The 27,779-nt window shown below is 38.7% G+C and overlaps 1 protein-coding gene across 7 annotated transcripts in view; it reads right to left on the bottom strand.

Annotated features, from left to right (window-relative positions):
- The window catches only part of MBD5 (methyl-CpG binding domain protein 5), a 133,229-nt gene that overhangs the window by 56,261 nt on the left and 49,189 nt on the right, over positions 1-27,779 (bottom strand). For 6 of the 7 annotated variants that reach the window (XM_065637938.1, XM_065637933.1, XM_065637934.1 and 3 more), the window contains 2 exons: positions 9,050-9,186; positions 3,779-3,954 (listed from right to left, as the gene is read on the bottom strand). The gene's annotated coding sequence lies outside the window, so the exon portion shown is untranslated. The remainder of the gene's footprint in view (positions 1-3,778; positions 3,955-9,049; positions 9,187-27,779) is intronic. The other variant, XM_065637936.1, reaches the window with a different exon arrangement.

Raw genomic sequence — 27,779 nt, 5'->3', positions numbered from 1 at the left:
ATTTTACTGCATGTGCCATAGACTGCACACACCCTAAGCTAGACAAAAAAGGTTTGATTCTCTTCGGGAGGAGCTAAACAAAAGGGTGAATCACATTCAAGCTTGCCAAGTAAAAGAGAATTGCACCAGCTCATCAAAGCAGAGAAAAGAAAAATGAGAATAAGGACCACAGGTACCCAGAAATTAAACCCATGTGTCCCTTTAAGGATGTAGCACATCCAAGAGTTTAAGAACAAAGCTCCAAAAAAGATGAGAACCTGGAAAGCGCACTACTTCATCCCAATCAAAGGACAACGTGTTGTGCTGGATATTAAGTTAAAACTCAAACAGTTCTTTATTCTCTGAATAGGCCTGAAAAACGTCTCTGGAAATGTAGTCGGTAGGTACGTAACACAGATATTTAGCATGTTCTGGCGCCACGCTCCAAAAAGTGAGCAATTGGATAAAATGTAGGCAAAGAACCATTTGGTCAGCTCTTTATCACAATGTATTTAAAGCTTGATCAAAATAAATTCATTTAGTAACACAAATACATTTTGTCACCAAAAAACCTCCATAAACAGGACCAGAAAGTCTTGGCAGAAAAATCTAAGACATATGAGTTCAAGCTCCAGACAGGTACGACAGCTTCTCATATTAGTTGTGCATGTGTTTATTCCTTACGTTATACTTCAGCCCACCGTCTGCATGGGGATCTGAATTCAAGGAAATCGGTGGCAAACTACCAAAGCCTGCGGAACCTGAATTTCACTCCGTTTTAAATAAGAGCTTTTCAAAGCATTTTATTTAAAAAAAAAAGTCCTTTGGTTCCCTGCGTTGTAATGAAAACTGCCATAAGTAAAGATGTAAATACTGCATAACTCAAACTGAAGTATATTATCAGTAAAAGAAGAAGTTTGCAGGGAAATAAAACAAAGCTAATCCCACAATTCAGTTGACAGAACTCGAGAAACTGAGGATCTGAAGAGGGGGCTTAGGACAGAACTCTGCTCAGCCCCTGCCAGTGGCGGATGGGCAAAATTACCAAGATCGTCTCTGAAAGCTGTTTCTTTATACATTTTAAAAAATTATCTATCACAGATTTCATGACAGTTACAGGTAAAATATCCCAGTTTTCATCCATAGTTGCAGTCAGATATGAGGCAAACCAAATGAGTTGGCGCTGTTTTCTCTTTACGTCTATCCTAAATGATCCCTCCTGCAAATTAAACTATTTAAATGTACAGAGCAGCTGCCACCATTGCTTTTATAAAAACCTCTTATCTTTTTAAAGCCTTATGCCTGTCCTAGAGTGTTCTCTATTTCCTAGAATAAACAAACCCAACCCTTTCAGCTGTTCTTTACCAGTCCTGCTTTCTAAATCTGTCACCAGCTTGTTGCTCTACTTTGCCGTCTTCTGGCTAATACAAATTTTCCTTAAAGGGCAGTGTCCAGTGCTGCAAAATATCATACATTCTACCTATGGCCTCACTGACAGTGACCACACACCGAGTCTTGTGTCAGACACTGTTTATACCATTTGTAAAAATTCCCAGCACTCTAGGAATGAAGATTTGTGATTTTATTTTCTTTTAAGTTCTCCAACTGTCTTCCTCTTCTAGAGGGAACATGCAATGGAAACCTAGAAGCTTCTGAAAAAGGTGTTATTTTAAATGTATTTTCTCAAGCAAAACATGAATGCAGAAGGTAAAGCGGCATTTTTAAGGAGTGAAGAGATCCTTATGGGGGGAGAAGCTCAAGCAGAGAAGGTGAAAGGGAGATCTTAGCGCTGTCTTCAATGAGCTAACGTGTGGCTAAGGAGAAGATGGGCCAGAATCTCCTCTGATGTCCACAGCTAAAGGACAAATAGCAGCCACGTGTGCAACACGGAAAGTTTTGAATACTTATTAAGAAAATTATGGCTCTAGGGGGATCTTCTCAATGTGTATGAATACCCGAAGAAAGGGTGCAAAGCAGACGGGGCCAGGCGCTTTTCGGTGGCATCCAGCGATGGGATGCAGGTAACGGGCACAGACAGAAACACGGGAGGTTCCCTCTGAACATCAGGAGACACTTTTTCACTGAAGGGTGATGGAACAGTAGCACAGGTTGCCCAGAGGGGTGGTGGAATCTCCATCCATGGAGATATTGAAAAACTGACCCTGGGAAATGTGCTCTAGGTGACCCTGCTTGACCAGACGGGTTGGACAAGATGATCTTTGGAGGTCCCTTCCAACCTCAGCCCATGTGTGTGAGCTCCCGATGTCCCTTCCAACTGCTATCACACTATGGTTACATGAGGATTCTGTCTCAGGACATCCCCAGCTACCGGTTTTGCCAACATCAACAGGAAACATTACACAGCGCTTCAGTAACACAAATGTAAACAGGTTTTCACCCAACATTACGGAGAAAAGAATCTCTTTTATAATAATAAATAATCTCTCAACAATTTACTTGTCTCACAATCCAGGTTTTCTTACAGACACTTGTCTAAGAACCTGTTCACACTGCAGATTCACCAAATTAAATTACAGCAGGAAAACAACATCCTCCTTGGAATGCCATGAAATCTGAAAGCCTCTTTTCAGGCATTTAGAATACGAAGTAAGGAAGCCAGAAAAACAAATATTTCTAAATATAGCCACAATGTTATGTTTCATAGGTACAATTTAGAAATGCAAAGGAAAAAAAAAAAAGATCTTCCAAATGTTCATAAAATCCTACCAAAGAAGACTGCTCTTCTGTTAGTTCTCTCTACTGAAAGGGACAGCTCTCTAAAAAATAGAGATTCAAAATGAGTTGTGAACATCAAGTATTCTGAGTGAATACTATACATATCAGTTCAGAGGTGATGAGACAGAATTCTTTATTTTCTCTGAAGAAGAAAATACTGATAAGAATGAAAATGTACCAATGTTTTCAAAAACCTTATTTTGAAGCAATGAATATAGTATAGATACTACACTGACTCATTAAAATGTCCCAACAATCTATTGTACATTAACACCACTTTATTTCAAAATAAAAAAGTACACATTTCTTCAACTGGGGCATTTCAGATTAGGGATCTCTTCAGTCTTTTCTGGAGGGATTTAAAAAAGCTTTGGAGAAATCTTAAAGCTATGGAATTAGCCTGGTATTTATAGCTCCGTTTCCTAGTGTGTTCTTTGAGCTTCCTGGGACGTTCTTTTTCTCCATTTGCTGGTTGTTGACATGGTATAACCTTATATTTTGATTATGAAAATGTATAAGAGCATTTGATTTCCCATTTTACTGTAAAGTTCTGGCTTCATCTCAGGGCAAGGCAGCTACACTTTGCTACTACAATATAATCTAGGTCAAGAATGGTGCTGCATATTTTCTGATACAGATAACTGGAGTTCTATTGTTTAATTATGTCAAAATAGATTACTACCAATTATGACTAATACTCCATATGAATCACACTGTCACAAAATGGTAATTTTCTTACCATTAAAATATTGTGCTTCATATGCTGTTTCAATATAATCTGGTAAATCTAGGTCAAGAATGCTTTTTTCTTCTTTGTTCTGTTATCAGAAAGGTCCACGTATGGGTGCACTGTATATCTTGTACAAAGATTTGAATTGCTAAAGTGTTTACTTTTCTTTTTCAGCACCATTAAATGTTGAAGATGTCTTCTGTACTTCGGATTCGTTTTCTTAACATCAGCTCAAACCTTTTGTGTTATACTACTTGAAATACACTTTGTAAAAAAACTTTCCTACCAGTTTCTCAGCTGACTAAATGCATTGTTTTACTTTTGCAAACTTACCTACATTACTTCTCATGGTCTTGCTTCGGGTTACCTTGAGGGATCTTTAGGCTTCTTAGAATTTGCGATGCACTTTGAGCTTTGCTTTAGACAGTCTCCTGTTTATGTCTCGACAATAGGCTCCGTCCATTGAGGTTGGGTCCTCATCTGAGGAACCCTTGCACCCCGCGTTACATCTGTGGAGACAGTCGTGTTACTGAAATTAAAGAATGAGCCAAATGGTTTGATTTCACTTTTCTTGATTGCTGTCTAAGACCTTATTCAATTAGTTCTTAGTATAAATTGTAATCATGTTTGCTTTTAAAGAAGGGTCTGACTGGAACTGATTTTAAAAAAAGGTACTTTTACTATATTATGGTGGTTCATCATCGAGAAGAATGAGTAGTTTTCCATGAGTATCTGGATTTTTATGACGGAACTAATATGCATACAAAAAAAGGTCACACTTCAGACAACCTGAGTTGTCCTGATGCATGCTAAAAACCTTCACCTCAAAACCTTCACCTACAAAGGCAAGAAGTCCAGGCTTTCAAGAGGCTTTTAAATCCTGCAAAATGCCTTGGTTGTGCAAAAGGTTCCACCAATATTGCTGATGAGCTATTAAATTAGTCTTTGCACAGGTACACAGATGTTGGTGAACCCCCAGCTGAAACAGAACCCGTGTCATTCCACAACACCTGCCTCTTCTCGAGCAGTTTCCTCCAGAATCAGCACCAAAAGGTACCTGCAGTCCTGGCTCAGGGTTACTCAGGCTTTGATTGTGCCAGTTCCAATTTCTCTGATGCTGAAAGGAGTTAACAGTCTTTGCAGGATTTTAAGTCAATTAATTAGTTCTTTTAGAGGTGAAATGGATTGGAGCTCATTAGGTTTAAGGCATATCCAAAAGAGTTCATGGGGGCCCTTAAAGCTTCATACCTGAAAACCCGAGGACTCAGTAAGGGCACAATTGGGGATTACAAACACACATTGAATAATTCAGAACTATTGGGGATTTTACATTTTTTTAAAAATAAATCGTTGATTAAAATAAATGCAACATAGCCAATCAATACTTTTTGAATCCTACAGGAAGTCTACTGAATTTGCTCTGATTTACAGGTCACGTATTTGGAATCTCTTTTAAAGCCCTTTGTCATCCTAGTAAAGGTCTCGGCTGCTGTTCAAACCTTCTCCCCTAACAGAGAACACGTTAATACAAAGCGTGAACGAAAAATTTCAGATAAGACAAACAAACAGGATACAAGCGCAGAAGTCACATCAAGTACCTTAGCTGCAAATACCAAATACAGTATTACTAAAATATCCCAGTTAAGTTTATAAGCAACGCCTTCTTGCTTTCTTGGTGCCGACTTGGCTTTCACTGACTGCTGCTTGGCTTTCACTGACTTTGTCAGTACCAACAATTTCATTGAGTTAGCAGTTGATCCGCACCTTCCCAATTTAAGGGCAAAATTGGGGCACAGTGTTTCACAGAAATGAGTACGAAGGGTGCTGGTTGTTTCAGACGGCAGCCAGCAACCCAGCCTGGCAGCAAACACTTTTCTCATATGCAAACGACTTCAAAGAAAAACTATTAACTTGCTTGAGTTCTTCCCCAACCAATATGACTTTGAAACTTACGCCCCTATAAAATTATGAATATATGTTTAGATTTGCTTAAAGATTGGGGCGCTAGACAGTTCCCATGTTTAAGCACTAGACATTTCACAGAATCACAGAATGTCAGGGACTGGAAGGGACCTCAAAAGATCATCCAGTCCAATCCCCCTGCCAGAGCAGGAACACCTAGATGAGGTTACACAGGAAGGCATCCAGACGGGTTGGAATGTCTACAGAGAAAGAGACTCCACAACCCCCCTGGGCAGCCTGTTCCAGTGTTCCGTCACCCTCGCTGAGAAGAAGTTTCTTCTCAAATTTAAGTGGAACCTCTTGTGTTCCAGCTTGAACCCATTACCCCTTGTCTTACTGTTGGTTGTCACCGAGAAGAGCCTGGCTCCATCCTCGTGACACCCACCCTTCATATATTTATAAACATTGATGAGGTCGCCCCTCAGTCTCCTCTTCTCCAAGCTAAAGAGCCCCAGCTCCTCAGCCTTTCCTCATAAGAGAGATGCTCCACTCCCTTCAGCATCTTCATTGCCCTGCGCTGGACTCTCTCCAGCAGTTCCCTGTCCTTCTGGAACTGAGGGGCCCAGAACTGGACACAATATTCCAGATGAGGTCTCACCAGGGCAGAGTAGAGGGGAAGGAGAACCTCTCTCGACCTACTGACCACCCCCTTCTAATCCCCCCCAGGTCCCACTGCCCTTCCTGGCCACAAGGGCCCAGTGCCGGCTCATGGTCATCCTGCTGTCATCCTGCTGTCCACCAGGACCCCCAGGTCCCTTTCCCCTACACTGCTCTCTAATAGGTCATTCCCCAACCTATACTGGAACCTGGAGTTGTTCCTGCCCAGATGTAAGACCCTACATTTTCCCTTGTTATATTTCATTAAATTTTTCCCCATCCAACTCTCCAGCCTGTCCAGATCTCGCTGGATGGCAGCACAGCCCTCTGGCCTGTCAGCCACTCCTCCCAGCTTGGTGTCATCAGCAAACTTGCTGATAGTACACTCAATTTAATGCTTCCGAACATTACGGGACTTACCTGTTCTTAATAATGAAAGTTTTTACATATTTAGGATTACTAACAAGGTACATCCAGTCCATAGATATTATTAAAATGATTAAAATAAGAAGATAAATAATAAAACATACAAACCAACAAAACTGATGTTATTGCTGTTAGTAAAAATAGAGGTTTTTCCCCTTAGTTGAAAGGGTTAAATGACTTTGTTGGACAAACAAAATTGAACGCTATGAATTTATAAATGCAAGGAGTCATAGGAGTCTAAATACTGAATCTATATGACTGAAAAAAAAATATTTCTGCATTTTAGCAGGTGAAGAATGGAGATATTCAAGGGCCAGAGCTGCAGTACAAGTTACTCACAGCCGAGTCATCCTGTGAAAGGAGAACAATACAAATCTCATGGGGTTTGAGAGACACGGAACTCAGCAGGTTGGGCTCTTACCAACGGGCCATAGCTACCGCCTTCAGCTTATCAAGAAACCCAACACCAATGTTTTCTAAATTCCTCTAAAAATGTTAAATCTTAAAATCAAACAAAAATGGCATAATTTAAACATAAGAATTCCTTCTTCAGTCGTAGAAATGACAGAAATTTTTGTTCCTGCTGTATATAAGCTGCATGAAATATTTCAAAGAATGAATGTTGTTACGTAGGTTTTTCATAAAATCATAAATAAAAAAGAATTCATGGCTTCACAACATAGCTTATCTTCACAGTAACAAAACAAATAGAAAGATGGTATAAGCTACCATTAAAGAATTTGCATACAAATACATTTTACATCATCATTTCACTATGGGTATTACATTCTTCCGATAAAATTATTTATTAATGTTTAAACACATTGAAAGGTATTGATAAGAGGCATTTTTATGAAGAACTTCCCTTGAGCACATAATGCTAATCACAGCAAACACTGTAAAACTAATTTACTGGCAACAATTTCAATAGATGGATGAAATAGCCCAAGAATGAAACCTAAGTCATACCAGGGCTTAAAATAACTAGGTCATGTGGGCAGCACAAAGGATTGAAGCAGCGTCAGTAAAAGAAGCTGCTTCTAATAAAGGCCTCAAGAAATCTCCAGCAAAGTGTGATTAAAATGAATTCAAACAAATAGCCCGATTTTTAACTTCTAATATCTAAATAAAATAGTAACAATAAATTAGCGATAAAAATTGTCCACACTGAGTCTATGGAAACGGGAACGTGTAAGCAAAGATGTAATTAAAGTCTGTGTTGAAAAAACAGACATTACCTTAATGATGCAGATGCCATTTACAAACCTACTGGCACCACAGGGACAGATGACTGGTTACCTGGTACAGTTTGATAAATACTAAGCATACAGAGACTGCTGGTGATAACCAAAAGGCTCCTGTATGAGGAGCCAAGAGAATTTTTTGTGGCTGATTCAATAGGTCCTACATTGCACTTCCCCTCCTCAAAGTCTTGTGTCCATTCTCCTTTTAACCAGCCTTTCTCTCTTCCTTTGCCTATTAGGAACTCCCAGTGATAAAGAATTAAAAATAAGTGCTTGTAAAACTGAAAAGGATTTTTTTTCAATTAAAAAACCAGACACCTGACACTGAAAAAAGCACTTAGACTTCTGAACTCTGCTATTTAATGTATGAAGGTGAATGCCGCGCTGTCGTAGTTGTTATTGCACCACGCATGAAAACAACAGTTTTATTTTTATCGTTCAGAGATAAGTACAGGACTTACACAGTGACTACAATATGTTTATTTTTCAATTGCATACATATCCATAACAATAAACTTCCCAGCGAGTTCTCACCAAGTTGCAGGAATGTAATGGGGAGTGTATTTCTGGGGAAGAGCCATCTGTTTTTGCAGTGCATGTGCTGTCTGTTGGCTTTGGGAGCTTTCTATTTACATAACAAGTCTGTCCTAACAGATTAAAAAAATCCTGTCCCCATCTAATCTCTTAAGATACATACAATATTCTTACAACTATGGTAGTTGATGCATCTAAAATAAAAGATACTCTACTTTTCAGAAGAAAAGAGGAAAAATACCAAAAAATGATCTTCCGGCACCAGAAGCAAACTCAATAACTTTTCAGTTCTGCGCAGTCACAAGTGACAGGCAGCCAGTTCCCTTTTGTCTTCAGCTAGGTTTTAAATTTATTTCTTCTAAACCAATTGATTATTGGCTCTTTCTCAGGTTATTCTTCCCATTTACCCTGTAGCATAACTGAAAAACACTCCTCCAAAAGAGTATATTCCAAATCAGAGCCAGGGGCTCCATGCTATTAAAAAAAAAAAAAAAGGCAAAAGCTTAGAGACCTGTTTACAAGCATCCAGTCTGATTTTGTCTGATTTTATTTTCAGTAATTGCTATTTTCATTTTGTTAAGTGGAAAAGTCCCACAAAATGTTATTTAGTAACTGTGGCATTCTCCATAACACTAAAACCAAACACAGTGTCATTAATTTCTAGCGGTGACCACCAGATAAACCACACCACCTGTAACACCAGCCTACTGAGAGCCCACCGCTGTTTTCTGACACCTCAAAGAAAACAGAAGAAACAATTTAAAAATTTTAAATCCCCATGTTTGCTATCCATATATATGTGACAGGAAGAGAAAGAGCAGCAAAGAGAGAATTCACTCACGTCAAATGGGGAAGACTGCTGGAGGTAATCCTCAGGTTTGGGTGGGTTTCTGAGCTTTTGGAAGGAATTAGAGAAGTGCTGTTTTTTCAAGTCTTTATGTTTCTTCGCCCGTTTGGTTGTGATAAAGCCTTTTCTTCCTGCAATAAAGCACATGTTGCACTAAAACTCATAGAAAGACATGTTATCGATAGCTGTACTTCACAGAGACTGCCCAGCTTCCCTACCCAAAAATGATAGAACAAAACCGGTGAGTTTACCTACACGGTCTCAGAAGTCAGTGAAGAAAGGGAGAGTGCAAAGTGTGATTTAAAAGAAATTAATCTAATCTGATCCTAAATACAGCTGTATTCTGAACCGTCCTCTAGAAGCATCTCTCTTCATTGACAATAAACATGAAATCAGACCCTCCACTCCTTTCCACTTCTACAGAATTGAAGGTTAGAGAACCAGAGCCCACACAGCTGGAGAATGGATAAAAGGGCTTTTTAATGAGATATTCTTGAGAAGATCTACCATAAAGCTTCAGAGAACTAAAACGGTTAAAAAGATGCTCAGTTTTGCTTATTTGTATCCGATTTGTAAAACACGCCTCTCTCCTTCTATACATTCACACACATATATAAATTAACAGGAAAAACCCAAAGTAGCTTAGATACCACTGAAAGTAGTTTTTAGACTTGTAGGCATTTTTCCCTAATTTGCCTTGTAGAGTTTCCCATAAAGCAAACACAGCTACAACTAATTCTGTGACTTGACCATGTAATGGAGAATCATGAACTCAGCCCAACCGGAGCCTTGTATTTAATTTTATTCCCATAACCAGCATAAAGAGTTGGCGGAAATATCTTTGCATGATTACGCCCGGACTAACTTATCCCAGGATTTCCATGTTTCACTAGTGTAGACCTGGACCCTCGATCAATCCAGAAGACTTGGCTTAAATCAGGTCTCTGTTAGCTCCTCAGCAGAAGGCTTGAAAACTATGGGGACAGCAGATTTTTTTTTCGTTACTACTTCATTTTCCTGGAATGTGGGACTGTTCTTGACGAGGAAATCGCCACGGTGTAGCCGCTTACTCATGTTAGAAGGCACAACTCAGCCTTTGCTCAAAGGTTCCTCCTGCTCCAGGCCAGGTGTCGCAGGTGGGTGCTGCTCCCAGTGCTCCGGTGAAGCAGATAAAGGAGCCGATTTGTGTATTTCTGCTGGATTAGTCTTAACCTAGATCAGGTCCCTAATCTCTGCAGCCGGAGGAACGCTGGTGCTGGGCCCGGGCGCTTCGGCAGGAGCGGCACACGGGCAGGAATGAAGAATTCCAAGGGGGAAGGGCTGCGGTGAATTTGGCTCCTGGCAGTTACAAGCGCTTGGGGAAATGGAATATGTTTGCTCATTCATTTTATTTTACAACACTGTGGTACTGAAAATTCTCACCTCCTGTTTTCATAGAAGGACTTCAGTATACTTCACTGTTTAAATAAAAGTAATACTTAGCTGTCTACAGATTCAAAACGTACGATCCTAATTCTAAATTTTAACTGTTATAATACCAAAAAGTAGGGAACTAAGTCTAAAAATCTGGTTTGAGTACCTGACTAAAGTCATCATAAGGCTGTTGGTAAATAATAAACTTGCTTCCTTACCAATTAGAATACACGTCTATTATCTGAATATTTCATAGACACCGTACCAGGAGAAAATGAAGTTAAAACATTGACATGAGCAAACAAGAAGCAAACATCCTACCTTCCACAACTACCTTTGTGGGAACACGTGGCCTTTTCCAAATGTACTGTTCTTTCATATGACAACAAGTTGGCCATATTAATATAACTTCAAAAATGCTTTTTAACTGCTTAACGACATGATATATGGAGGGAAAAACATTAAAGCCAAAAGAAATACAATAACAGGCAGTTTTTTTAGCGAAGCCAATTTAAAAATAAGCTATGGCTATAAGGTTAACGTACTAACACATTTGTTTTAGGTATGTGATATATAGCTGTAATGTGAACATACCAACATATTTGTTTTACGTATGCAATATATAGCTATAAGGCTAACATACCAACATATTTGTTTTAGGTATGTGATACATAGCTATAAAGCTAACACACTAACGTTTTTCACAGATTTGGCAATGGTGTCATTTGAGCGGATGCAGCTTTGAATAGAGAAATTGTAAGAAGGGTGAGCGTCCATTTTTTTGTCTGCAGTTACAGGGGGGGAAAAAGTAAAAAAGGATTTTTAATTGTCAAGGGCAGAAAATCAGAGACATCAATTCAGTCAATAGTCTCAGTCCTATAAATCCTGCATAACTGGTACTTCCATAAAGAAAGTGTCGAGTACTAATAATATATCTTACAACCACGAAAAGCCCTTTATTTTCGAAAAAGCCTTGGTTTTGACAGGAAAGGCGCACGCTGCTATTCAGAAGCAGCACACCTGCAATCTTCACCTGGCAATTCAAAAACGGAAGGAAAACAATCCCATTGCCAAATAGATGGGTTTGTGAGTGGAAAGAAAACCACCGCTGGGTGCCTATGGAGCAGCGCCCGGCTCACCCAGCGCCTGGTTGCTATGGCAAGAATCTGCCCGTATTTCCTACATTAAACAGGAACGTGTTTCCTGCTTCGTGTTCTTGATATTTCAATGAAGTCAATACTCAAGATTTGGACCTGTAGGGTATGGAAACTAAAGGTTCTCTCAAATGAACGTACATTCCAGTTTATTTTGGTTTGGTGAAAAACATCAGAATTAAAAATTAATGAATAATTTTGAAATTACTTTCATTCATCTGCAACAATGCATTTTAAAAACTTGTGATTCGCATCCACGAGCTACTTTGCGTACCTCTTGTACACTCATTTCCATTTCCTAGCTCACAATGGAAACGTACTCTACTTTTCTCCTTCAGTGATCTTCAATTTAATAGAGATAACTGTGAAACTGATGAGAACTGAGATGATAAACAAATAATTTTAGTGCTGTATAACACCAATTTATCTTTTACCCTCCTTTTTTCTAAAAAAAAAAAATGTTGTTAGAGGTACAGAAGAATAAATTAGTCAAAATTTTATTGAGTCATTACTACTGTAAACTGACAAATAACTGAATTTCTTTCTGTACCTGACTCTACTTTAAACTCGGTGTTATTTCAAAAGGTGTGTGAGAGCCACCTGTCAGTACAAGAACCATTCCAGTGGGCACAGGACCACATTAATCCATTCTCTTCTTGGCTTCTATTGCTACCATAAAGCCTTAACATTGAAAATATAAATACATAGAAGTAAATGCCTTTGATAAAATAACCCCAAGAGGAGAGAGAAACAACCCTCTTGCCAGCCCGGGGTCCCCACCAGCCCAGCTGCAATCTCCGATGTCACCCACTGAAGAACGTCCACGACAAAACTTGCGAATAGTCAAAAAAAGTTTAAAAAAAAAAAAAAAAAAAAAAAGAATTTGTACGTAGCTTCATTTGTCTGTTGCATTGTATCTTGACACCGGAGACTAATAAAGAGAATTTGTCAATGGGGTCAGCAGTCCTGGGTTATGACTTTTAAGCTTGCCTGTACCTTGCAGTGTGTACGACTTGCAGAAACAGTTTCAAAAGCGTATTTACAAATTGCATACAGGCCAATAACAGCCATTTTATGCATTCTGTTTCTAATAATGTGCTTTTTTTGTAATGCCGGAGAGGGACGAGGCACAAAAAGCTGAGCTGCTCTTTCCTCCCACCCAGGTTTCCTCTCCCCGCTTCCACACCGTGCTGAAACGCTTCTTTCACGGCTAACTCATGCCACCACAACAGGCTCATTTCTACATTCTGATCCAGATTATTTTAGAGAAATATATTTGTGTTCACACCAAGACTGTAAGCTTTTTGGTTCCTGTAACAATATGGCATAAGCAGCTGAACTGTTGGAAAAAATACTTGAATAAACAGGCCAACAGCATAAGGAGCAGAAGACAAGGATACCTGGACTTTCAGATGAATATCTTATCCAAAGCTTCAAATTCATTAGGAAAAGAGAAATTTAATCTAGCAAGCACGCTAACAGTTTATATTTTTGCCCCATGATACTTTACCTTCACATAATCAAGTGTCTTCTTTTAGACATGATATTACGCCATTGTTTAAAAGTAAATCCTCCAAAAAGAAAATAACATAAACTTTTCTAAACTGTGCTATTTCTTATTTTAAAATTCTTGGCACAATTCTCCGTAACTGGCAAATCTTGGTGTCCAGCTCAGGCTCTACATCAGTTTTCTTCTGGTCTGGACTCAGATTAGAGCCAATGCTGGGGCAGAGAAATCCATGTGCTCCTAATGCTGAAATATTATATTGTACATCTCAAGTTCACATAGAAAGGAATCGCCTCACCCAGGTACATGAACGCCACCACATACGGTTTTTTTCATTGTTACTGCTCATGTATGAGATAATCAGAAAATGTTAAAGAAACAAAAAAAAGGAAAAAAAAAGTTTGTTTCTTCACAATCCTCTCATCACAAGCCTTTTCAAAGACAGAACTACCATAGGAAGGCCAGTGATTAGCTCTCAGCACCACTGAACGCAGTGCCAATGGCTTTAACATGGTGAATTTTACTCTTTGGTTATTTAGTGATGTAACCAACGTCCTCCCTGTAGCACCCACTTCCCGTATTCTTTGCTTCTGTTGTCCCTCTATGGCCAATGGGTCTATATCTCCCAGTAAAATGATAACCTAAGTCAGCAGACACACAGATTTCATTAGTTAAATATCTCCACAGTGCCTTACAAGGCGTTAAATGCTGTGATGTTACAGACCAGACTGGACAGCGCGTACAACAGCGAGTATCCTGCGCGGAACCGGAAAGGCTGAGAAAGTTCAAAATAAATGTACACAGTGAAGGAATCCCATTTCACTACCCAACTGCCTCCTTCACCATCGAGGAATATTCATCATCGCGTTTCCTCTAAGTAGTTCTTTCAAACTGACGTTGCTACTAATTAGTACTACTAATTGTCCAATTCATTCATAAACTATCAGGATGGTATTTTAATAATCCCCTGACACAGGACTCCTAAAGCACAATTCAGTTTCTGGAATTCTAATTCTTTTCTTGCTAAGGTTAATAGAAGGTTTCCCACTGAGTTTAATATAATTCACACTGGATCACCACTGAGTCTATATTTATACAAAATGCCCTACTATGTCAATGTGTTTGATCATTTAAAAATTATCCATCTTATTTATTCATAGATAGAGACCAACATTCTCTAAAAGTTTAGCCTAGGATTGAATGATTTCTCAGAAAGCTTCGATACATTTTATGAAGTCTGTTTTTAAGGTATCTCTAAGTTCCAGGGTACTAAAGAATAAAACATTTAAAATTACTAAGGGCAGAATTTTAAGGAGGGAGCAGGTAGGGCTGCCGTGGGACCTGGTGGTGATTTCTGCTGCACTAAGGCATCTTCATTTTCTGGCCAGCTGTCTCATTGCAGTGGCTCGTAATTGGAAAAAAATAATCATCAAATTGAGTGGTGATGATTGCAGTATTAGCTACGGCTGACACAGACAAAGCATCACATTAAACATCTCCTACAGCAGGTTGATCATCAGAACCATCCGACAGCAGTAAACTGATGAGATCCTGATACCTAGTTCAATATCCTGACAGAGATGCTCAGGCGCGTACTCAACATTTGCTCCTCATCACCGGGGAAAAAAATAACGAGTAATTTCCAGACCGCGCAAAAGTGGCCGCTGATACCTTCCCACTCAAAACCAGCTGTTTGACTGCTTTTCGACTTTTTCGATTTGCAGATCACTACGAATAAAAAGGTTTCTATCTTCCGATTCCTATTTAACGCAGTACTTTGCAATACAGAACTACGCAAGCTGAGGAATAACAAGTGGACAGAGGCAGGGAACTGGTTTCCTGGTCTGGTTTGCACACTTTATTATGCAACGCAGATGTGCTAATTTTTATGCGGTAAAATTTCATGTTGGTTTTTACTCTGAGCAATTCACCAACAAGAAAGAACAAGGCAGGTTCCAAACTGAAAGTCAAAGTTGCCGATGTATGAAAGTGTCAGCCAGTCAAACTGCAAATGAAAAACCAGAGGAAACATCACGTCATTGAAAACTTACAATAATTTTTCAGAAAAATAACTTATTACACAGCATTGCAAGTTTACTATCCCTTTGGTTTATTGGGATAATTAAACAGCTTTTGGGGGAAGAAGATGGAAACTAAACTAGAAAGAATTGCCTTAGCGACTTGTCCCCCTCAAAACACACTGCCTCCCTCAGCACTTCCACAAACCCGGGTGCAATATTTTGTCCCACACCTGCTCTATAAGCATTATTAGACGAGAGAGAGAAAGGCCAGTAAAAACAGCATTTAAAGTTGGCAAAGTGTTTGACAGTAAATCAACGGTAGGAGTCGGTAAAAACCAGATTTTTCAAAGTTACATGCACATGTTGAAAGATTAAAGACAGAAAGCTATTGCAATGGCAACAAATCCATTACAAAAATAATCACAGATTTATAACTCTTTTCTCTAAGTTTGTTATATTCCAAAGTCTAAAATGTAAATTCAAAATATAAATTGCGTTAGATTTTTTGCTTCTAAAAAAATTTTTTTGGGGGGGAAGCAATTCACTGAGTGACCGTATTAATCAAGAGAAGTGTTCAATGTGATTGAGCAGCCAACAAATGAGTTGAACGAGCTTCATCTTAGCCCTTTGCACATCAGCAGAGCACACGGAAAAAAAGGAGCTGAGAACACACCTTAGTAATAGTCAATAGACAACTTGGTTACATGTATTTCTTTATTTTTTTCTTGGAAGATTTTATGTAAAATTTTCTCTACCACAAAAACCCCCAAACTTTCAAGCTAAAGAAGCTTCTAACATGCAACAGAAGAGACTTAAGTTGTTAAATACCTTTAACTGCTTTGCAAGTTTTCTTAATTTAATAATTCAAAATCTAAGTGCAACTACAGTATAGCCTTCCAATGCTGTATGGATCTAATAACAGCGAATTACACAGTGTCAACTGGTCTAATTTGACGAATATGTTTTTTTCCTCTTCACAGAAACCACAGATAAGTGTCCCAGTTCCTTCATTCTTAGCATGTTCTTACATTACCTGGACTTAGGTTTAAAATAAGAGAAAGTTTCTGACCCCTGAAGCTTTTGTTTCTGCTTCTGTACTTGCAAACCTCTCTAATATCAAAAGCAGGGAGGCTGGTAGGAAGGAGTTAACAGGAGCTTCCAGATGACAGAATTCATTTCCCAAAGAGAGTACGAGACAGCCATTCAAGGAGAAAAACTTTAAATTCCTCCTGAATTACGCTAGATTGAAATTGATGGGACAATCAGATCCCCTGGCAACTACTAATCTGGTAGATAAAAAGATTTCTATTCCAACCAAGCGCTGAGATCCTCACGGTGAGCTGAGGCCTAAGGACTAAAGCGCATCTTCATCTTCGTGCAAACTTGTTTTAAATTGGACAGCTGTACGAGCACACGTCCCCATTTTTTGGGAGCGTTGCTCAGTGGCCGTGGTCCAACTATTTGTACTGCCTGATCTGCCAACTCCCGGCGCCCGTGGTTACAAGAAATTGTGTACACAAAGAATTTGATGAGATTTAAAAGATATCTTTCAAGGGATGGCAGGAGGTAGCTATGCCATTGGGGATGCTTTCAGTCAGCTTTTCTGAAGGTATGAATCACATGGCAAACACGACTAAACAGAAGTTAGGACCCAAAATAATCGTATAAAATGCTACTTTGACCCTCACTTTGGATTAACAAGATCATCAACAGGTGTGATGAACAGGATCTTCACTGGAGGAACTGAGGACCTGCAGTCTCAGCTCAGCGTAAGAGGAGGTCAGTCCAACACAGTCACAAAGACACAAAATCAAGCGATTCTGGAAAATGGCAACGTGCACTTCTGCACTGGGAAATACCCATTTTAGCTACCGCTCAGTTTCAGAGAACAGATGGAAACACAGTTTTGCCAACAAGAATTATTTCATAGTAATTCAATAATTGCTTCAAAATATCAAGATAGCCTGAAAACCAGATAAGAATATCTTCAATTCTCAGTGACCTGAGATCTAATGTTTAACACCCCAATCATTGGTGCCAAGATTTAAGCAGTTTCAAGAGTTTTCTGCTCTACAGCATCAAAGTTTCTAGTAGCCTCATAATATATTAAATGAGGAATACATCAGCATACTCATCTCAACTTTCTGTGCTAGCAGGTACAAAGAATGGTGTTCAAGTCTTCCCTCAACTCCAGTAGCTACAATCTTTTGAGGGTTATGTTCTCGAATACTTCTAGGAATATGCACCTCATTAAAACTTTCGATGCCAGAGAGAAAGTGACTCATCTCACACACAAAACAAGAGTTGCAGGGGAAATTCAGAAAGAAAGCCTGATGTCCTTTAAAAAGCCAACGCAAGCACTATTAAAATCAGCTTCTAAATGCGTTGTTCTAACGCAAAGTGCCAAACCAAGCCACGATACAGAATACGAAAATTACTAAAAATGTGTGACGCTGTAAAAGTTCATGTAGGTAACAGTTAGCTGTTACTAAGTGAAATGATTGAATTAGTAATTTTTAAGTAGGGTTCCAAACAGTCAACACAAACCAGATCCAGACTTCTGAATTATTTATTTTTTGAACTATAAACATGTCCTCTGCTAAACTCCCCAAATTAAGAATCTACTCATGCAGCATCTTGCATACCAGGGCTTCACAACAAAGCAGAGTAAATTTACTTAAGGTAAGAATTTATCCTAAAACATACAGAAACTGTAGTAAACGGAACCAGTCAAATCATTTGTCTGTAAGTGCTGTCGGCCAGCCCAGCTAAGCACGCTGTGGTAAATATAGTCGCGTAAAAGAACTTGGTACTTCAGCACCTTCAGGTATTTTAGGCAGCAGGTAAAAATGAGCAGTTTAAACCAAGGGTTTTTTTCTGTAAGTAGACTTTTGTTTATTCTCCTAAAGAAACCTTTAATACAGAAAATATGAATTCATAATATGAATAATACCCTGGCATTCCTCACATTATCATCAAGAACTATTGTTACATCCATGTACCATAATATATCAGTATTTCTTCCCACTTGATGTAACCAAGTCATTTTGCGGCAGAGTCCCTCAGCACACAGTAAAATATCCTTTCTGCTTGATCAATTGGAGTCGTTGTCTTCGTCCAAATACAAATCCCACCGCAAACTCTGCATTTGTTGTAATCATCTAGAGAATGGGAGCCCAGACCCTTGCAACACAGGTCGCAAAGATGAAGACACTAAATTTATGTCCAGGAGTTAAAGAGCACAAATGTTTCAAAGCGGTCAGATTGCACACTGGTTTTCTAAACTCATTAAACCCTACAGTCCTGCACTTTGTTAATTGCAGACTATTTAGCACCTCTGTATAAATGGCCAATATGTTTGATAGAAATGCATCTTTGCAGCATGCTTTCCAGATGCTATTTAGGAGCAGACCAACACATAAAACCAATATGCAGGAACAGAAGTTTATTTTAATCCCTACTTTCAAATTTTTGTGCAATCAGCAATAGAAGACCACTTGGAGGCTGCCATGTAAGCAGCTCGGTGTGGAGAGTCTTACGAAGAAACAGATCCAACACTACTTCCCAGCAAAGATTCTTCTCTGCCCAAAATGACTATAAGTTACTATAGCCACAGGCAGGGACTGTCACTCTAAAAACACACTGAAAAGACAGTTTGAGATACGGGAGTTTTGAGAAGTTAAAATAAACCAAAAATATGAAGAGGTAGATTTTTTTTTTTTTTCATTCCTACTGTCAGAGTAGCACTTTAAAAACTTAATCCATGAAGCTATTTGGAACTACAGCGAGATAATTTCACACATGATGCTACTCTGGAGTTTAGGTCACACATACCGACGTCACGTTTTGCATGAGTTTTGAATATCCTTACCATGATGTTGTTTGACATTCATGGAATTGTTTCAGGTTGAGCCGCATGGCAATATCTTGCACCAGGTTGTGTTTTAGTAGCTGCAACGCTGCAAGCTTAGCAAGGAATTTGGGATTTCAGGTATTTTGTATTATTGCAAAAGCACTATATGTGCATTTACATACAGTAACTGTTATATCAATGGAAAAGTTATTCAGTGATTTACAAGCATAGCACAATTATCAACCTTGAAGCCTAGCAATTTGATTTTTTCTTTCTTCTTTTTAGCTGGCGCTAGCACAAGAAGTTCTGGCACAGACTGTTTTCAGGTTGCACCCATTTAAAACCTGTGTTGATTTCCTGGGACAGCTGATTTTAAACTGCCACGTTCCCTTTAATCAAGCAAGATTTACAAGAGGGCCATAAAGATTTCTTGTACTATTAACGGTTTGATTTCCAGCACCCTAGAACAACGCTCATTTTCTCTTTCCACTATAAAGTGACTTTCTCTACCTTTAACAGGGTGAAGTTATCAGCTGTTAAGCTTCTTTCTGAAGCATTCTTTGGAATACTGCAAAAACTGGTAATTTTCTAAATACCTAATGAGCACAAGTTTCCCCAAACTGATTTACTCAGTTATATCTCCTCCTGGATACACACACTGATATATTTGCACACTGGAAATACGCAGTTTATGTCAAAAGCCTCAGCATAATCTGGGACTTGAAGCATGCAGAACCACCATCCTACCACAAACACTTTACTCGCCACCACACTAATGAAATATCCATCAAGTATTTCACACAGAATGGAACCTTCTCCTGGGGAGCCATCAGGAATTTTTTTGTTGTTGTTTTTGGCACCAGTACGGACCGGGGTAAATTAACAGACATGCAGGAAAGATCTCAACCTGCATCCCAAATCTCTAAAGCCATTTTTGGACTTGTACGCGGGACCAACAACGGCTGAAGAGACAGTCTGATTCCTGAAAAGGCCTGGCCAGAGGCCTTAAATCGTGCACTCCTGTCCAAATATATCCAAAGGTATCAGATGTGAAAACTATCGAAAGCTGACTGTCAAAAAATTGAATTAACCTAATTCGACCTACCATTCTTTATTAAGTAGTTATGAAATGCAAATGCTAAAAAGCATACAGGCTCTGGAGATCACCAACATTTGCATTTAAAACTGCACCAAGATCATGTATTTGAGGGTGAGTGAAAATTAGATAAAAATCTAGTGTTCTAAGACTGCCTTGAAGGTGTAGCACATTTGTAGCTATTTTAATATATTTTCTTTAGAAGCACAGATTAGTGTTTTTATTGTACTCTTTGGCTTGTCTTGGAAGTATTAAGCAACCACATGGTCAGACACCAATATCTGGAGAGCTCTTCTCCAGAAGACATTGAGGAGAATATGACAAATGCGTACAACAGAGAATTAGACAAATCTCGACGTGTCAGAGGTTACCCCTCCATTTACATTGGTTGGCCAAACCCTGACTCTAGTAATTGATCGAACTTAAATCCCCAAGTTGCAGACGTTATGGAAAAATCTACTAAAAAGATAACCCATGTTTATTTTCTCTACAAAATCTTCACCAGAAAACCTCACTAGAAACACCAGCAGCTCCCTTCCAAAAATCTTTATTTTTTTACCTTTTATTAGAGTAACAGAAGCATGGAAAAAAATGACAGAGATGGCTTCAGCATTCAGTGTTCCTTAATGTTGCCATTGCACAGCGTTTAGATGGGACGAAACACCAGAGGAGTTCAAGGACAGATAAGAAAAAAATTGAACTGATATGGAGTCTCTAGCCTAGAGTTCATATTACAAAAGATGCTGCAAAAAGACCTAAACATGTCAAATCCAGAAGAAGAGGCAGGTATTCTGAACGAGACGCCTGTTTAGATGTAGCAATGAAACACACTTCAATCAACACAGCACTATGAGCAGAACTGAAACACTTTTGCAGATCAGGAGTTGGGTACGAACACTGACCGTGTCCTCAAATCTGTCTGCTTTAAAATCACCTTTCCATCATCGCTAAACACTTAACTCAGTGATAAAACATATAGTTCAATCCTAGATTAATGTTTTAAGAATTTCAGTCTAAACAAATAACTTACTGTTGCGTCAGTCCAGTAGATATTTTGTATTTTTCTTTTTTTCCTTTCAGTGAATACATCCTATTATCTAAATATTATATGCACTTGAATCTACGCTAAAAGTGACTCTAAGGAACACAGCTCTGCTACTCCAACATGTAAGGAAGAACATATAGTCCCTGGCAACCCCTCCTTGGCTCCCTTCAGCCCCTTTGCTGCAAGGCCAAGTTCAGCTCCCAGACTGAGGGTCTAAACTGGTTTTACTTCTTATAGACTTAGTTCTGGATTTAGGAATGATCATGGAGGAGGGAAGTCAGACCCTTCTTGTGTTCCTGTCAAAGATGTAATTCCCCTGACCCAAACCGAAAAGTCACTTACGGTTTAGCGGCTGCTCCAGAAGAGCCCCGGGATGGTCACAGAGCACCGAGGAGTTCTGCCTAAATCTGGACCTGGAGCACAGGCTTTACATATACGGCAACACAATTTTCCCCTGTCACAGAATTTTGTGTTTAACTATATATTTGGGGCAGCACTAGCCTTAATAAATGTTTCAGCCTCCAAAAAATCTCTAAATTCTATTTAACATTTTTTCTATCAGCAATTTAGAGGATAAAGAAATAAGACATGTCAGTAGTAGAGCCTGAAACTTAGTACGCTATGCATCAATTTTATGCTAGACTCACAGCAAAAGTCCGCCAGGCTGTGTTTCTTAGCACGCTGTTCGGTGGACCATTTTCAGGTAAATGGTTTTCACAAGCTTTTCCCAATTTTTTCTTTTTTGCAAATAGTGCAAGAAAATGCTGAAGCACGGGTACAGCTAAGGGAGATGAAGAAAGTAACAAGAAGCAACACTACAATTATCAAAGATTTAGTACTTATAAACAAAGAGAAAATATTTAAGTCCTTCCAGATGAAAGGTAGAACAGTATTAATTTTAGATAAAATGTGATTTCTTACTGTTATAGGTAATTAAATACGGAACAGTTTTCTAGGTGAAAGGGTGAGGCAGGTGCCTGGCTCAGTCTTCACTCTTCTCAATCTTTGACACCGTAAACCAACTGGTTTTTACAGGATTTCAGGTATGCAAATAAGATATCAGGGCTATCCACTGTCTTTATTCATGACAGACAGCAAAATCAGCTAAATATTGGTAATGTGGCATTTTCTAAGTAATATCATCTAAATTAGTGATAACCTGCTACACTGGAGGATGGAAGTTTTGCCATTTCATAATAAGAATGAATTTGCAGTGTGATTTAAAGCGTCCCTTTGCAGGAACAACAGCATCACTGGTTCCAAAGAATTGTTTCCCAAGGATCACAAGCAATTTTAATAAATATTAGCCTGATTGAGGCATGTGCATAAATATCTGTTGATATAATAGTTAAAGAGAGATTACTAAGGTGTTTACATTTTAAACGGTATTATAAATGTTAGAAATATATTTCAGTAAAATGTTCTACTGATCAATCTTCCGCACAGACAAAACGATATGCCAGTATCGTCTAAGTTAATGTTGAATTCATCATGTTTTTCAGCTAGCAGCAGTTACCTGATCTTCTGCAAGTCAACAGAAACACTGTCATTAAACTTTAACCAGGTAAAGTTTTCTTACTTTCTCTAGCTGCAAAATTTCATAGGTACTTGATAACTTTACCAAGATCACCTGAATATGAATATTGGGGGATTATAAGTCCGTAGAGAGGCCAAAAGTTGCCATGCAACTACCAAGTGCTCCCTTCTACTTTCTAAAAAAATCCAGACCTTTATTCTGTGTTGTTATTAACTCATTATAGAGACGTTATATGGGAACATAGAGTGTATTTGGAAGATAACTCACTCTTTCACATCTACGGAATGCAAAAGGCAAGGACTTTGACTAATGCCAGCATCTATCTGTTGAATTTTATTTCAGACTATGTAACACTATTTCTTCTTCAAGAGATTAAATTGTGCAAAAAAAACCCAACCAAAAACTAAAAAACATCTGAAGCGTATGTGTCATGGGTATATATTTAATTCTATACTATGAGAACACAATATAAACTGGAAGCTACTACGTGAGAACTCCATTGAACACAAAAAGTATCTTCCAGTCAGAATACCCACCTGTCAGACTGGGCCAGGCTGCCATTACGCCACTGTCAACTGTTCATTTCCCCACAGAATCTATGCTATGGAAATGTCACTTGCTCTCACTCAAATGCTTAAACTATGCCTGAGATACAAAGAAAATTAAAGGAAAAAAGATATAGACCTGAACCAATATAAATAAACGTCTACGCTAGAAAATGTATAAAACTTCCAAATAAGAATTAGTAGCATAAGCAAAAATACTGTGTTAGAATTATATATAATTTAACCTCACCTAAATAAGACAGATAATATAAATGATACAGTTTTTGTTCTTCTGCTTTTACTGCCGGTGCATCTGTGGCCCTTCTCTATTGCCTGTTCCCTTTGTCAGGACAGCAACTAAATGACAATTCTGTCCCGTAGTCACCCCCTCATCATCTATTATCAAACCATGTGCAAGATTCAACCATGAACATTTCCATGTATCAACAGTATAAAAATAACGACATTGTGTTTTCTAGCATCTAAACAACGTCTGTCTCAAAGATGTTACAGTTACTCTGGAAAATTCATGCTGGGATCTATGTCCTACATAGTTTCAGTAACTGCGTTAAGGGCTCAATAGATGGATGGAGCTGATCAAAAAAGATGACATATTTTCACTTTTCATGATACCTTTCAAATGTCAGGTTTAGTTCACCTGTCCCTTTCCTAAGCTCAAGTATTTTTGTTCGCACTCTCAGAACAGTGTGTATAAAACTTCAGATACTGAGGACAAAAACCAGAAGAAATTTAACGAATCCTTTGAAGAGATGTAATCTCAGTTTGGGAGACTAAGTTAAACCAAACTGTGGCAATTACTTAACCATCTTGGTGGAAGTCCTACCTCTCATTAATAGTTTTCTCGAATGTGGTAAAAAATAAAAATAAAAATCCTATTTTGAATGGCAGCTCTGGCGTATCAACACAGCTTTTCAGAGGAAGAGCGGCTCTTTTCTTTAGAAACTTTGGAGGAGCTTGAATTTAAAAGCATCGCTGGTTTTAATTTAAAAGCGTTTCACTGAATCAAGATCCTTCTAGGAGAAGACAGAAAGATGTTTGAGATTCACTGAGCGGGATGAGCAGAAACCAGCTGGGGTCGGGATCTCCCATCAGCAGAGAGATGCTGAGAGAGGCCAGTTCAGAATCTGAAAAATGACAATGCCTCGTTTAAAGATAAATCAACAAAAGCGAGAATTGGTTTAATTTCAAAGCTCTTCTTTCTCATTGTAAGAAAGCTCTCCTTGCTGTACTTAGTCTATATAAATGGCAGCTCCTGGTTGTACAAGGCCAGGTCGGATAAATGCTGGTGATCCAACCTGAACGTGCCACTTCACTTTCCTCAACGATTTTGATAGATTTCCATCATGATAGTGGGCCTGCAATGATGTTGATTTATAGTAAGGGGAAAATAAAACAAAATTAAATAGCAAAATGGAAAAAAACTCCACACTTAAGCAACCTTTCAGGCCACCTTCATATAAAGAAATGTCTTCAGTTTTCATTAACAGAGTTGAAATTTACTACCCTTCACCTCCTTTTTAGAGCGCAGCTATTTCAGAAGAAATTATGAAAACAAAAATCGAAGATCTCAACTTGGTTTGGTGTTACAATAGAAAACAAAAATTCAGTTTTTCTTAGATACTACATTCTAACTACATTCTTCCTTTAAACATTTTGTGTAATTAACAAACAATGACAGTAACTCTTATCTGTTATTTTAAACCCACGGCTCTTTAAGAAAAAGCAAAGATGATGTGCCTTTTACTTCAGAGAAATTTCTTCATGTATTACAGGAAAATGTAAGCATAGATATCTGCAAGACTTTCTAAATAATAAAAACCCCCAAATCTTCCTGGAGGTATCCAGGTTACCATGATTGTATGAGGCCAACCCTTAGGCAACTAATTCAGAACCTGTGTGCACGTATGCCTGACTTCGATAAGAAAAATGACATACTAAAAAAGATGAATGTTAACAATTTTGTTATGATGTTATTAATTTCGGAGAGAGGCACTGGAGTATCAGAAATTTTTGCATTACTTAAATGTTTAACTTTGAAATGACAATTAAACCATTGAGCTTGATTAATTTGGGAACAATAAAAGTGCGTTGGCAATATTTGCTTTTGTTCAGGGTGCCCGCTGTTCCAGTTTTTCAAAATGGAAAGGCCTTGTAGTTTGCAACATTTATTTACAGAATCTGCTTCCAGAAAGAGTTCAAAAAGTGAGCCCATATTTCATCTGAAAATTGTTTCAGAAGGACCAGCTGGAAGGTAAACGGCACTGATTGAAAACAAACTTCTTGTTCTAGTGAAATGTGAAAAATTTGAGAGAAGAGGTACTCTAAAATTTGGCTCTAAAATGCACCTAAAAGTAGTGATATTGTAAAGCAACATTATAGGAATAGCTTTTCTTTTTTTTTTTCCTCCAAAATCCTTTAAATAGTTAATGTAGAAGTAACTTTCAAATTAATAAACTCTCCCTTTATTAAATTTAAGAAAGTACAATTAGTTTATATCTTGCATTAGAGAACGTAACTTGGGATTTCACAAAAAAACCTAACCGTTTCATATTAAAAGATATGAGAGAGACAGGGAATTGCCTGTTCTCAGAAAAACACTACGGCTTCAGAAAAGACAATTGGGCTCCTTGGTTATAACGAAAATTCAGGAAAAATTGTCCGTCAGTCCCGACCGCAGGCTGCTCTAGGGAGAAGAATGATGCGACACGACCCTGTCCCTTCCCTGGCTTAGAATAACTGCCACCAAAACATTAGTAATGACACAGTAAGAAAAACTATTCAGGGACGCACTGTGAGACACCAAGTCATTCGTTATATGCTTTGGTATAATTAAACAGCCTTATAAATTCTGAAGTTTGGACAGTGAGAGGCCTGATTTCGTGCAGCGATCTATTACAAGTCCCAGAATGATGCAGTTCAGCAAGTTCTCAAAGGCTACATGGCTTGCAGCTGGAGATGGCACAGGGAACTAAACATGTCGTTATTTTATCACACAGTATAAAATCCCATCTAGAATAATTTTCCAAGTACTCTTTAAAAAGATTAAAAAAAGAGCAGATGTAAACCTCACTCACCCTCCTTAAGTTTGCATAACCCGTTTCCTTTTTTATTAATGCTGTATGTCTCCGTTATAATCTTGCCCCCTTCTATGTGATTAACAAGAGAAAAGTATTATGAGGACTTGTCACATATTGTTCTGGTTTCTTTCACACGTTGAAATCAAAATAGTAGAAATCAGTAAGCGCCATCTCAGTTTACAGATGAGGAAAATCCAGTGTTCATGCTAAAACTGCTATACGCATACGAAAACATAAATAAAATATAAAAATACCCATAAATTCAAACTATTTTCGGACATGATTGAAAGCTTTTGGAAACACACAGCTTTGGAAATGCAGAATTTCCATGTCCATCGGTGCTACAGCAAGGACACTGTTTGGCAGCCGTTCGGTTGTGCGTAACCTTCCCAGCACGGCACGCAGCCCGACTCGGCTCCTCCGTAGCACTTCATGGCCACGCTGTAGTAGCTACAAGGGCTGTAGTACTGACGCTGACTTGCAGCAGCTGCCTCAGAGCACGGTTAGGAAGACATGCAGCCTTCAAATCCCATCTGTGTACACTCACCCTGAGAAAATGAGGTGTAAATCTGGAGCCAGAGTACAACCGTAATTCTGGAGAGTAAGTGAAATGAGGGAAGGCTGGTGCTGTGTGAGAACGGAGAATGAACTTGAAATAGAAACCTGCTGACATTAGAAATCACTTGGATGAGGAAGAATGAAAACAGAGATGCAGGACGTGAGACATCCAAGGAACTGGGACGGGAGTAAGAATGGCTGAATGTGAAACCGAGGATCAAGAAGAATGAAATAATAGCTTCAAAAAAACAGATGCCCAGGCCAACAACCCTCTCAATTCCTATGCTCCTCAGGGCAGATCACTGCTCTCGCTTTTACGGCTTCAAAGAATGGTCATAGATTGAGAATCCCAGTTCTGCAACTACTAGAAAAGGTATCCAAACCTCGGCAGCCCAGCGAAAGAGCTGGCGAGGAAAGCTCCTACAACTGAAAAGGCTTCTGCAAAATAACCTGCGTTATTTTGATAGAGATAAATAGACAACAGGTTGGGCTTTGCCAGAAAGTCTCAGAGGAAACCTGTTGCCAAAAGGGACAGTAAAACATAAAGGGAAATCCTGAATTTCATCTGCAGAGCAAGGTTTGAAGATTATATAGTACAAAAGATCTGGAACAACACATCGAACAATTGAAAATAGTAGGTAGCTCCATACCAATTAAAAGCCATCTATTTAATGCAAAGATTTCCTTATGCGGAGAAAAATAGCATGTTATCATATAATTAAAGAGTGCATGATAATGTACAAGGTACAAGTGGGTGAACCAAGGTCACTAAGGTTTTGAAGTATTAGACTGCAAGCGCAGTAATGCGTATTAAATACAAAAAGCCCCTGCATTTAAAAATAGATCAAATGGAATAGAAACAGTGCCTGCACATACCTATACAGCTGTGAGCATCTT

The sequence above is a fragment of the Caloenas nicobarica genome, chromosome 6 (genome assembly GCF_036013445.1).
Source record: "Caloenas nicobarica isolate bCalNic1 chromosome 6, bCalNic1.hap1, whole genome shotgun sequence".
NCBI classification, from domain to species: domain Eukaryota; kingdom Metazoa; phylum Chordata; class Aves; order Columbiformes; family Columbidae; genus Caloenas; species Caloenas nicobarica.
Note: the sequence above shows the minus strand (reverse complement) of the source record. Positions and strands in the feature narration are given on the sequence as shown.